Source organism: Callorhinus ursinus, unplaced genomic scaffold, assembly GCF_003265705.2.
Source record: "Callorhinus ursinus isolate GAN/ISIS: 27379988/994484 unplaced genomic scaffold, GSC_fseal_2.0 scaffold15, whole genome shotgun sequence".
Taxonomy (NCBI): domain Eukaryota; kingdom Metazoa; phylum Chordata; class Mammalia; order Carnivora; family Otariidae; genus Callorhinus; species Callorhinus ursinus.
The window spans coordinates 42,655,632-42,664,626 of record NW_027397077.1 but is presented as its reverse complement, the minus strand read 5'-3'; the positions used below and the strand labels follow the sequence as shown (position 1 = coordinate 42,664,626).

The 8,995-nt window shown below is 40.0% G+C and overlaps 1 pseudogene; it reads right to left on the bottom strand.

Annotated features, from left to right (window-relative positions):
- Positions 1-3,486: 3,486 nt before the first annotated feature.
- LOC112834088 (small ribosomal subunit protein uS10-like) lies at positions 3,487-3,847 on the bottom strand (annotated as a pseudogene).
- Between the last annotated feature and the right edge of the window lie 5,148 nt (positions 3,848-8,995).

Here is an 8,995-nt window from a genome sequence, read left to right as displayed (position 1 = left end):
CACAAGCAGGGGGAATGGGAGAGGGAGAAGCAGGCTTCCTGCCGAGCAGGGAGTCTGATGTGGGACTCGATCCCAGGACCCTGGGATCATGACCTGAGCCAAAGGCAGACGCTTAACAACTGAGCCACCCAGGCACCCATGTTGTGCAATATCTTTTCATATGCCTACTTGCCATCTGTATATCATCTTTGGTGAGGTATCCAGATCTTTTGCTCATTTTTTAATCAGGTTGTTAGTTTTCTTATTGTTGAGTTTTAAGGGTTCTCTCTATATTTCAGTTATGTGTTTTGCAATTATTTTCTCCCAGCCTGTGGCTTCTTTTCTCATTCTCTTGGCAGAGTCTTTCACAGATCAAAAGTTTTTAATTTTAATTAAGTCCAGCTCATCAGTTATTTCCTTCATGGCGCTATCGTTTGAATGTTTATGTGCCCACCCCCCCCCCAAATTCAAATGTTGAGATCCTAACCTCCAAGAATGATGGTGCTAGGAGGTGGGGCCTTTGGGATGTACTTAAGTCATGAAGGTAGAGTCCTCACGAATGGAATTAGTGTCTTATAAAAGAGGTTCCAGAGAGACTCCCTAGCCCCTTCTGCCATTTGAGGGTAAGAGAAATCTGCAACCTGGAAAAGGGTCCTTGCCCTTCCATGCTGATGCCATGATCTTCAACTTCCATGGACTTGCCATGGACTTCAACTTCCAGAACTGTGAGAAATAAATGTCTGTTGTTAATAAGCTACTTGGTCTGTGGTATTTTGCTATAGCAGCCCAAATGGACTAAGATATATGGGTCATGCTTTTGGCATTGTATCTCAAAAGTCATCAACATACCCAAGATTGTCTAGAATTTCTCCTGTGTTATCTTTTTCTTTTTTAAAGATTTTATTTTTAAGTAATCTCTATGCCCAGCATGGGGCTTGAACTCACGAACCTGAGATCAAGAGTCACATGCTATATCGACTGAGCCAGCTAGGTGCCCTTCTCCTATATTGTCTTTTAAGAGTTTTATAGTTTTGTGTTTCAGACTTAAGCCTATGATCCATTTTGAGTTAATTTCTGTGAAGGATGTAAAGTCAATATCTAGATTCTTTTTCTTTTCCTTTTTTTTTTTTTTTTTTTGCATGTGGATGTCTAGTTGTCCCAGCATCATTTGTTGAAAAGACGATTTTTTTCTCCATTTCATTGCCTTTACTCTTTTGTCAAGGATAAGTTAATTATATTTCGTGGGCCTATTTCTAGGATTTCTGTTCTGTCCCACTGATCTATTTGTCCATTCTTTTGCCAATACCATACTGTCTTGCTTATTGTACCTTTATGGTGAGTCTTGAATTATAGATAGTGTCAGTCCCCCAACTTTATTCTTCTCCTTAAGTATTGTGTTGACTATTCTGGGTCTTTTGTCTCTCCATATAAACACCAGAATTAAATTGTTGATATTCACAAAATAATATGCTGGGAGTTTGATTGGGATTGCATTGAATCTATAGATCAAGTTGGGCTAATATATTTTTGAAATGGCTTATCTTTATAAGTTTAAGCCTTAACAAAGACTCTGTAGCATAGATATTATTATTATCACCATTTTTCAAGAAAATTGAGGAAATTGAGGTTCAGATATTCCCCCCGCAAGAGTGAAGTCAAGGAAGGACCCTGTGGGATTGTATTGTATATGTATTTACACAACCATGCATACATGTACACACACACACATACACACATCTCTAATTCTATATCTATCTATTTCCCAGTTTTATTTGTTAAAAGGGCCTATAAGTATTAACATTTTCACAGCAATGGACACACCTAACACCTGGATCTTGGTTTCTATGTTTCGTTGCCCTCAAACAGAAACTGGGCACTTGGAGAAATGGCTGATTCCAGGGTTGGATCAGGGTAGATGCAAGATGAACCTGGTATTCATTTTGTTGTGTCATCGACTTAAAAAAGGGGGCTGAAAGATGAAAAAATGATAGAGATTTGTCAAAAGGATATAGGATTGGGTTTGGTAATATTATCTTAGATACAACACCAAAAGCACAGACAACCAAACAAAAAATAGATAAATTGGACTTCATCAAAATTTAAAACATTTATACATCAAAAGACACTATCAAAAAGTAAAAAGGTAACCTATAGAATGGGAGAATATATTTGCAAATCATATATCTGATAGGGGATTAATATCCAGAATATAGAAAGAACACCTACAACTCAACAAACAACAACAACAAAACAATCTAGCTAAAAAATGGGCAAAGGACTTACTTAAATAGACACTTGTCCGAAGAAGATTTACAGATGATCAACAACCATGTGAGAAGATGCTTAACATTATTAGTTACTAGAAAAATGCAACTTCACATCCATTAGAAGAGCTAGTATAAGAAAAAAAGAAAATAACAAGTGTTGGTGAGGATGGGGAGAAATTGAAACCCTTGTTTCATTGCTGGTGGGAATGTCAAATGGTACAGCTGTTGTGGAAAATAGTAAGGCAGTTCCTCTAAAACACAGAATTACCACATATCCAGCAACACTACTTCTGGGTATATACCCCAAAGAATTGAAAGCAGGATCTCAAAGAGATATTTGTGCATCTATGTTCATAGCAGCATTATTCACAATACCTAAAACATGGAAGTAATCTAAGTGTCCATAGACAGATGAATGGATAAACAAAGTGTGGTCTATACATACAATGGAATGTTATTCAGTTTTGAAAAGGAAGGCAGTTCTGATACACATTACAACATGGATGACCTTGATGACATTATGCTAAGTGAAGTAAGCCAGTTACAATAAGATGAATACTGTATGATTCCACTTACATGAGGTACCTAAACTAGTCAAAATCATAGAGACAGTTGGGGCATCTGGCTGGCTCAGTTGGTAGAGCACATGACTCTTGATCTTGGGGTTGTGATTTCGAGCCCCATGTTGGGCATAGAGATTAGTTGAAAATAAAATGTTAAATAAAAAAAAAATCATAGAGACAGAAAATAGAGTGGTAGTTGCCAAGGGCTGGAAGGATGTGGGAATGGGGATGGAGTTTAAATTTGGGAAGATGAGAAAGTTCTAGAGATGGATGGTGGGGATGGTTGCACAACAATACAAATGTACTTAATGGCACTGAAATGTACGCTTAAAAATTATTGAGATGGGGAGTGCTTGGGTGGTCCAGTCAAGTAAACATCTGACTCTTGACCTCAGTTCAGGTCTTGATCTCAGGGTTGTGAGTTTAAGCCCCACATTGGGCTCCACACTGGGCGTGAAGCCTACTTAAAAAAAAAAAAGATTGAGGGGCGCCGGTTGGGTCATGATCCCAGGGTCCTGGGATCGAGCCCCATGTTGGGCTCCCTGCTTGGTGGGGAGCCTGCTTCTCCCTCTCCCTCTGCAGCTCCCCCTGATTGTGATCTCTCTCTCTCTCTGTCAAATCAATAAATAAAATCTTTTTTTTTAACAACTGATAATCAGTTTACTAAAAAGTTTGATTTAAGCATCTGCAATGGTGACTTCAACCTCAACTCCTGGCTCAATACTGATGGAAGTAATATGGTTAACAATCTCAGAAGGACTGTGCAGATCAATGAGTCGCTTGTGGATCCTCATCTGAAAACGATCCCAAGTCCTAGAACCTTTACCACAAGGAGTTTTTCTTGTAGTGATTATCAGAGTCTTGGTAGGCATCTGAACTGATCCTTTCACTTTGAGATTCTTTTCCTTTGCGCCTCTGATCAAGTCAGCACATACCTTTTCCAAAGATTTTACGTTGGGGCTGGTGAGAGTAATTCTAACTGGGTGAATCACCACCGCTGGTTCCCCCAAGTGTCTTCCCAGTGTCTTTAAAAGCCATAGCTATGGCGTGGCTTCCTGACTGACTTGTTCTTCCACGAGAGTGAACAGCGGTGAGTCAGGAGGAGGAGCGGGTGTCCAAGGCTTCACGGTAGCTGCAACCGTGTCTTCCTCAAAGAGCTAAAAAAAATCTTAAAAAAAAAAAAGATTGAGATGGTAAATCTTATGTGTATTTTACATGTAAAAAATAGACAGTAAGGGATTATAACCCATTGGATGAAATCAGAATCAATGAGTTCATACTGACAATAAACAGAAGATAAAGGGGGGAATACATTAGAATGTCAACTGAGAGGAGCATCTGGCTGGCTCAGTTGGTGAAGGATGTGACTCTTGATCTCAGGGTTGTGAGTTCAAGTCCATGTTGTGTGTGGAAATTACTTAAAAGTAAAATCTTTTTTAAAAAATGTCAACTGATAAATGTGGAGGAAGAGGTGGAATTGGAAAATAACCATTTTATAGCAGTCATAGTGAAGGCTAATTGGGCAAATATCTTCAGTTGGTGTTGCATGAAGGGAAGAAAAATTGGGAGGAACAGGACATTTATATGCTTTTAAAGTGTCTCCCATGGGGTGCCTGGGTGGCTCAGTTGGTTAAGCGACTGCCTTCAGCTCAGGTCATGATCCTGGAGTCCCGGGATCGAGTCCCGCATCGGGCTCCCTGCTCAGCAGTGAGTCGGCTTCTCCCTCGGACCCTCCCCCCCCATGCTCTCTCTCTCTATCTCATTCTCTCTCTCAAAATAAATAAATAAAATCTTAAAAAAAAAATAAAGTGTCTCTCACAGCTTGCCTAATGCAAAGGGGAAAACGGAAACCAATCAATGGAGAAAGCAGATGCGGCATTGACTGGGTGATCAATACAAACATCACTGATAAGACTTAGTTAGATATCACATGCCCCCATATGTGATGCCCTTAGAAGGATACAATGGCACTGATAGAATATCCTGGTTGGGGATGCATTACTTGACCTTAGTCATGAGGAAACATCAGAAAAAAACTGACATTTGAGAGACTGTCTATAAAACAATTGGTCTGTATTCTTCCATAATGACAGTACAATGAAAGATCAGGAAAGGCTGAGAGATCATTCCAGACTAAAGGAGGCTGAAGAGACATGATAACTGAATGCAATTCCTGATCCCAGACTGGACTGGGTATTGAAGGGTGGGAAAAAAGCTATTGGGACACTGAGGCAATTGGCAACATTGGATTATGGACTGTTGTTTAGGAAGTATTGTATCAATGTTAAAAATCACTGAATTCGGTAACTATATTATGGTGTATTCATTTCCTGCTCACAGTACACCTCTGGGTTAAGTACAGATAAGGCCACTGGGGCACAGAGAGGCGAGATAACTCGCCCAAGACACGGGTCTGATGTGGCAGAGTTAAAATGGGAAGGCAATACGCCATCTCTAGTCCAAGTTCATGTCTAAGAGGTAGGAGATGCCCTGCACATTTTTAGGTCTGAGACGCTAACTAGGTAGATCTGGGTCTTTAGAGGCTCAAGTTAGGGTAAGAAATAAATATGCTAGGGGCGCCTGGGTGGTTGAGTCGGTTAAACATCTGCCTTCGGCTTAGGTCATGATTCCCAGAGTCCAGGGATCAAGCCCACTTTGAGCTCCCTGCTCAGCAAAAAGCCTGCTTCTCCCTCTCCCTCTGCTGCTCCCCCTGCTTGTGCTCTCTCTCTTTCTGTCAAATAAATAAAATCTTAAGAAAAAAAGGAAACGTGCTAAAATGAATAAAGCGTTGTACAAATATAAGGGAGGGCCATGCTTAATTTAATATGAATAAGGTCGCCATTCATTCATTTATTAATCCAATAAACATTTACTGAGAACCCAAAGATATACATGGAGGTTAGTGGGTTCAGAACAATAGAGACAAAGTCCCTGTATCGTGGAGCTCAGTTCCAGAAAGGAAAGCAGATGTTTGAGGGGAAATTATGTGTATGTTGGGCTCTAAAGGAGGAAATTCAAGATGTTTAGGTGTGGGGTGCCTCGGTGGCTCAGTTGGTTAAGCGACTGCCGTCGGCTCAGGTCATGATCCTGGAGTCCAGGGGTCGAGTCCCACATCGGGCTCCCTGCTCGGCAGAGAGTCTGCTTCTCCCTCTGACCCTCCCCCCTCTCATGTGCTCTCTCTCTCTCATTCTTTCTCTCAAATAAATAAATAAAATCTTTAAAAAAATAAAATAAAATAAAAAAGATGTTTAGGTGTGTGTTGGGAGAAGCTGACCTTGTCTGTGGGGTCAGGGAAGTCCTCTCTAAGGAAATGACATTTTAGCTGTGACCTGAGAAGTCAGCAGTGTCTGAGAGAAGGCATACCAGGTACAGGAAACAGCACAAGCAAAGGTCCTGGGGTAAGAGAGAGAAACTAGCACAAGAATTAGAAATTCAGAGTCACAAGCATATGATAATTTGTCATACAACAGTTAACTTGCTTTCATGGAAATAAAATTCCTCATGACAGTTTTAATCCTTACTTACTCTAATATATCATGGCCACTAGATGGGACAGTCTTTTTTTTTTTTTTTAAGATTTTATTTATTCATTTGAGAGAGAGAAGGGGGTGTAGAGGGACAAGCAGACTCCCCGCTGAGCAAGAAGCCTGCTGCGGGGTTCCATCCCAGGACTCTGAGATCACAACCTGAGCTGAAGTGATCATGCTTAACCGGCTAAGCCACCCAGGTGCCCCATGACAGTCTTTTTTGATCACTCTAGACCTTAACTGGTTTTTACTAAGTTTTAATTTTGTGGAGATACATTCTTTACCCATATTAGCACAGTTTTAAGCACATCCTGAGAGACATATTTGGAAATGTGATCCTGTTGCTACAAAGATATTGCAATACTTCAATGGAAGTTATGTGAAATTTTACGAAACAACATAAGATTTTCAGTTCCTCTGCATTCATTTCCCATCAATACTACGACTAATATTCATTAGTCAATTTTAACTGTAATTGTTAAATATAGTTGTTGTAGTTCATGTTCACTACCATTCTTCAAATTACATGTGTCACTTAGACCAGTGCTTTCCAAACTGTAATATGCATACAGATCGCTGGGGGTCCTGTTAAAATAAAGACTTTGACCAGGTTGATCTGGAGTAGGGCTGAGGTTCTGCATTTTATTTTATTTTTTTAAAGATTTTATTTATTTATTTGACAGAGACACAGCAAGAGGGGGAACACAAGCAGGGGAGTGGGAGAGGGAGAAGCAGGCTTCCCGCTGAGCAGGGAGCCCGATGCAGGACTCGATCCCAGGACCCTGGGATCATGACCTGAGCCGAAGGCAGATGCTTAATGACTGAGCCACCCAGGCGCCCTGAGATTCTGCATTAAAAAAATATTTTATTACTTATTTGAGAGAGACAGGGAGAGGGAGAGTGGGTATGTACACACAAGCAGGGAGAGGGGCAGAGGAAAAGGGAGAGGGAGGGGAAGGAATCTTAGACTCCACGCTGAGCATGGAGCCCCACACAGGGCTCCATCTCAGGACCCTGAAATCATGATCTGAGCCGAAACTAAGAGTTGGATGCTTAACCGACTGAGCCACTCAGGTGCCCCTGAGGTTCTGCATTTTTAACAAGCTCCCTGGTGATGCTGATGCTACTGGCCCAAGGACTACATATTGAATAGTAAGAACCTGGATTAAAGACTGAAAAAAGTAATTATTTTCATTCGGTATCATACATTCCAATTTTTAAAATGACATTACAGTTTCAAATGCAGGATAACAAATTTAAAATTTAGTTTTGGATCATAGATAGCTTGAGGGATTTACAACTAAAATCTTTTTAAAATATTTTTTATGTTGAGAAATTGAAACCAATGTCAAGAGGCTCTGCCAACTTATTTTAAAAATCAATAATCTATTTTTTGTAAGCATCCTCATTTAGTTTTTCTTTGAAAAACTTCTTTTTAGGGACACCTGGTGGCTCAATCAGTTAGGCATCTGCCTTCGGCTTAGGTCATAATCTCAGGGTCCTGGGATTGAGACCTGTGTTGGGCTCCCTGCTCAGCAGGGAGCCTTCTTCTCCCTCTCCCTCTGCTCCTCCCCCTGCTCATATGTTCTTTCTCTCTCAAATAAATAAATAAAATCTAAAAAAATAAATAAATAAAAGACCTATTTATTTATTATTTTAGAGTGGTGGGAGAGGCAGAGGGAGAGGGAGAGGGAGAGAGAGAATCTCAAGCAGACTCCCAGATGAGTGTGGAGTCCTACCCAGGGCTCGATCTCACAACCCTGAGATCATGACCTGACCTGAAATCAAGAGTTGGACACTCAACAGACTGAGACACCCAGTGACCCTCTTCAAAGAACTTCCTAATCCCTTTGAGTTTTTTGAGAGCCTACGTACATAAAAAAACCCCAAAGAAACAAAAAAACCTGTTTTTGTACATTGAATTTTCTGTATCATTTCATTTAAGCCATTCATTTTACCTAAAACATCATACCAAGTCAGTACTAAGCTAATAAACTTAGGCCTGGGTATGTTTGAAAGTAGAGCTTTGGCTGGTATTTTAGAACCTATGTTTTTTTTTTTTTAAAGATTTTATTTATTTATTTGAGAGAGAGAATGAGAGATAGAAAGCACGAGAGGGAAGAGGGTCAGAGGGAGAAGCAGACTCCCTGCTGAGTAGGGAGCCTGATGTGGGACTCGATCCCGGGACTCCAGGATCATGACCTGAGCCGAAGGCAGTCACTTAACCAACTGAGCCACCCAGATGCCCCATAGAACCTATGTTTTTTTATTAATATCATCATAAAAGAGATCTTTGCACACTGAGTTTTTACTGGCACGATAGTATCAACTCAATTTTCCCATTACATATTTAACAGTGGTTTCAAATTTATATTCAGTGTTTTTCAATATACCCAAATGTTTAACTGAAGCTGAAAAGCAGTCATATAGTTCTTGGAAGATATTTTTTAAATTCAGTAATGTTAAAGGAGATTTTGACTGCACTATTCACTATGAAGTTTAAAAAATGCTTAAAAAATATATAGAATGGTGTATAATTTTTTTAAAGAACTTCGATTACAATGTTACATTTCCCCCATATAGTTGCAGCATTGTTATATTACTGGCTTCTCAAATTATTTTTGTCAAGTTCAGTGTCTGTATTTTATTAAAAATTTTA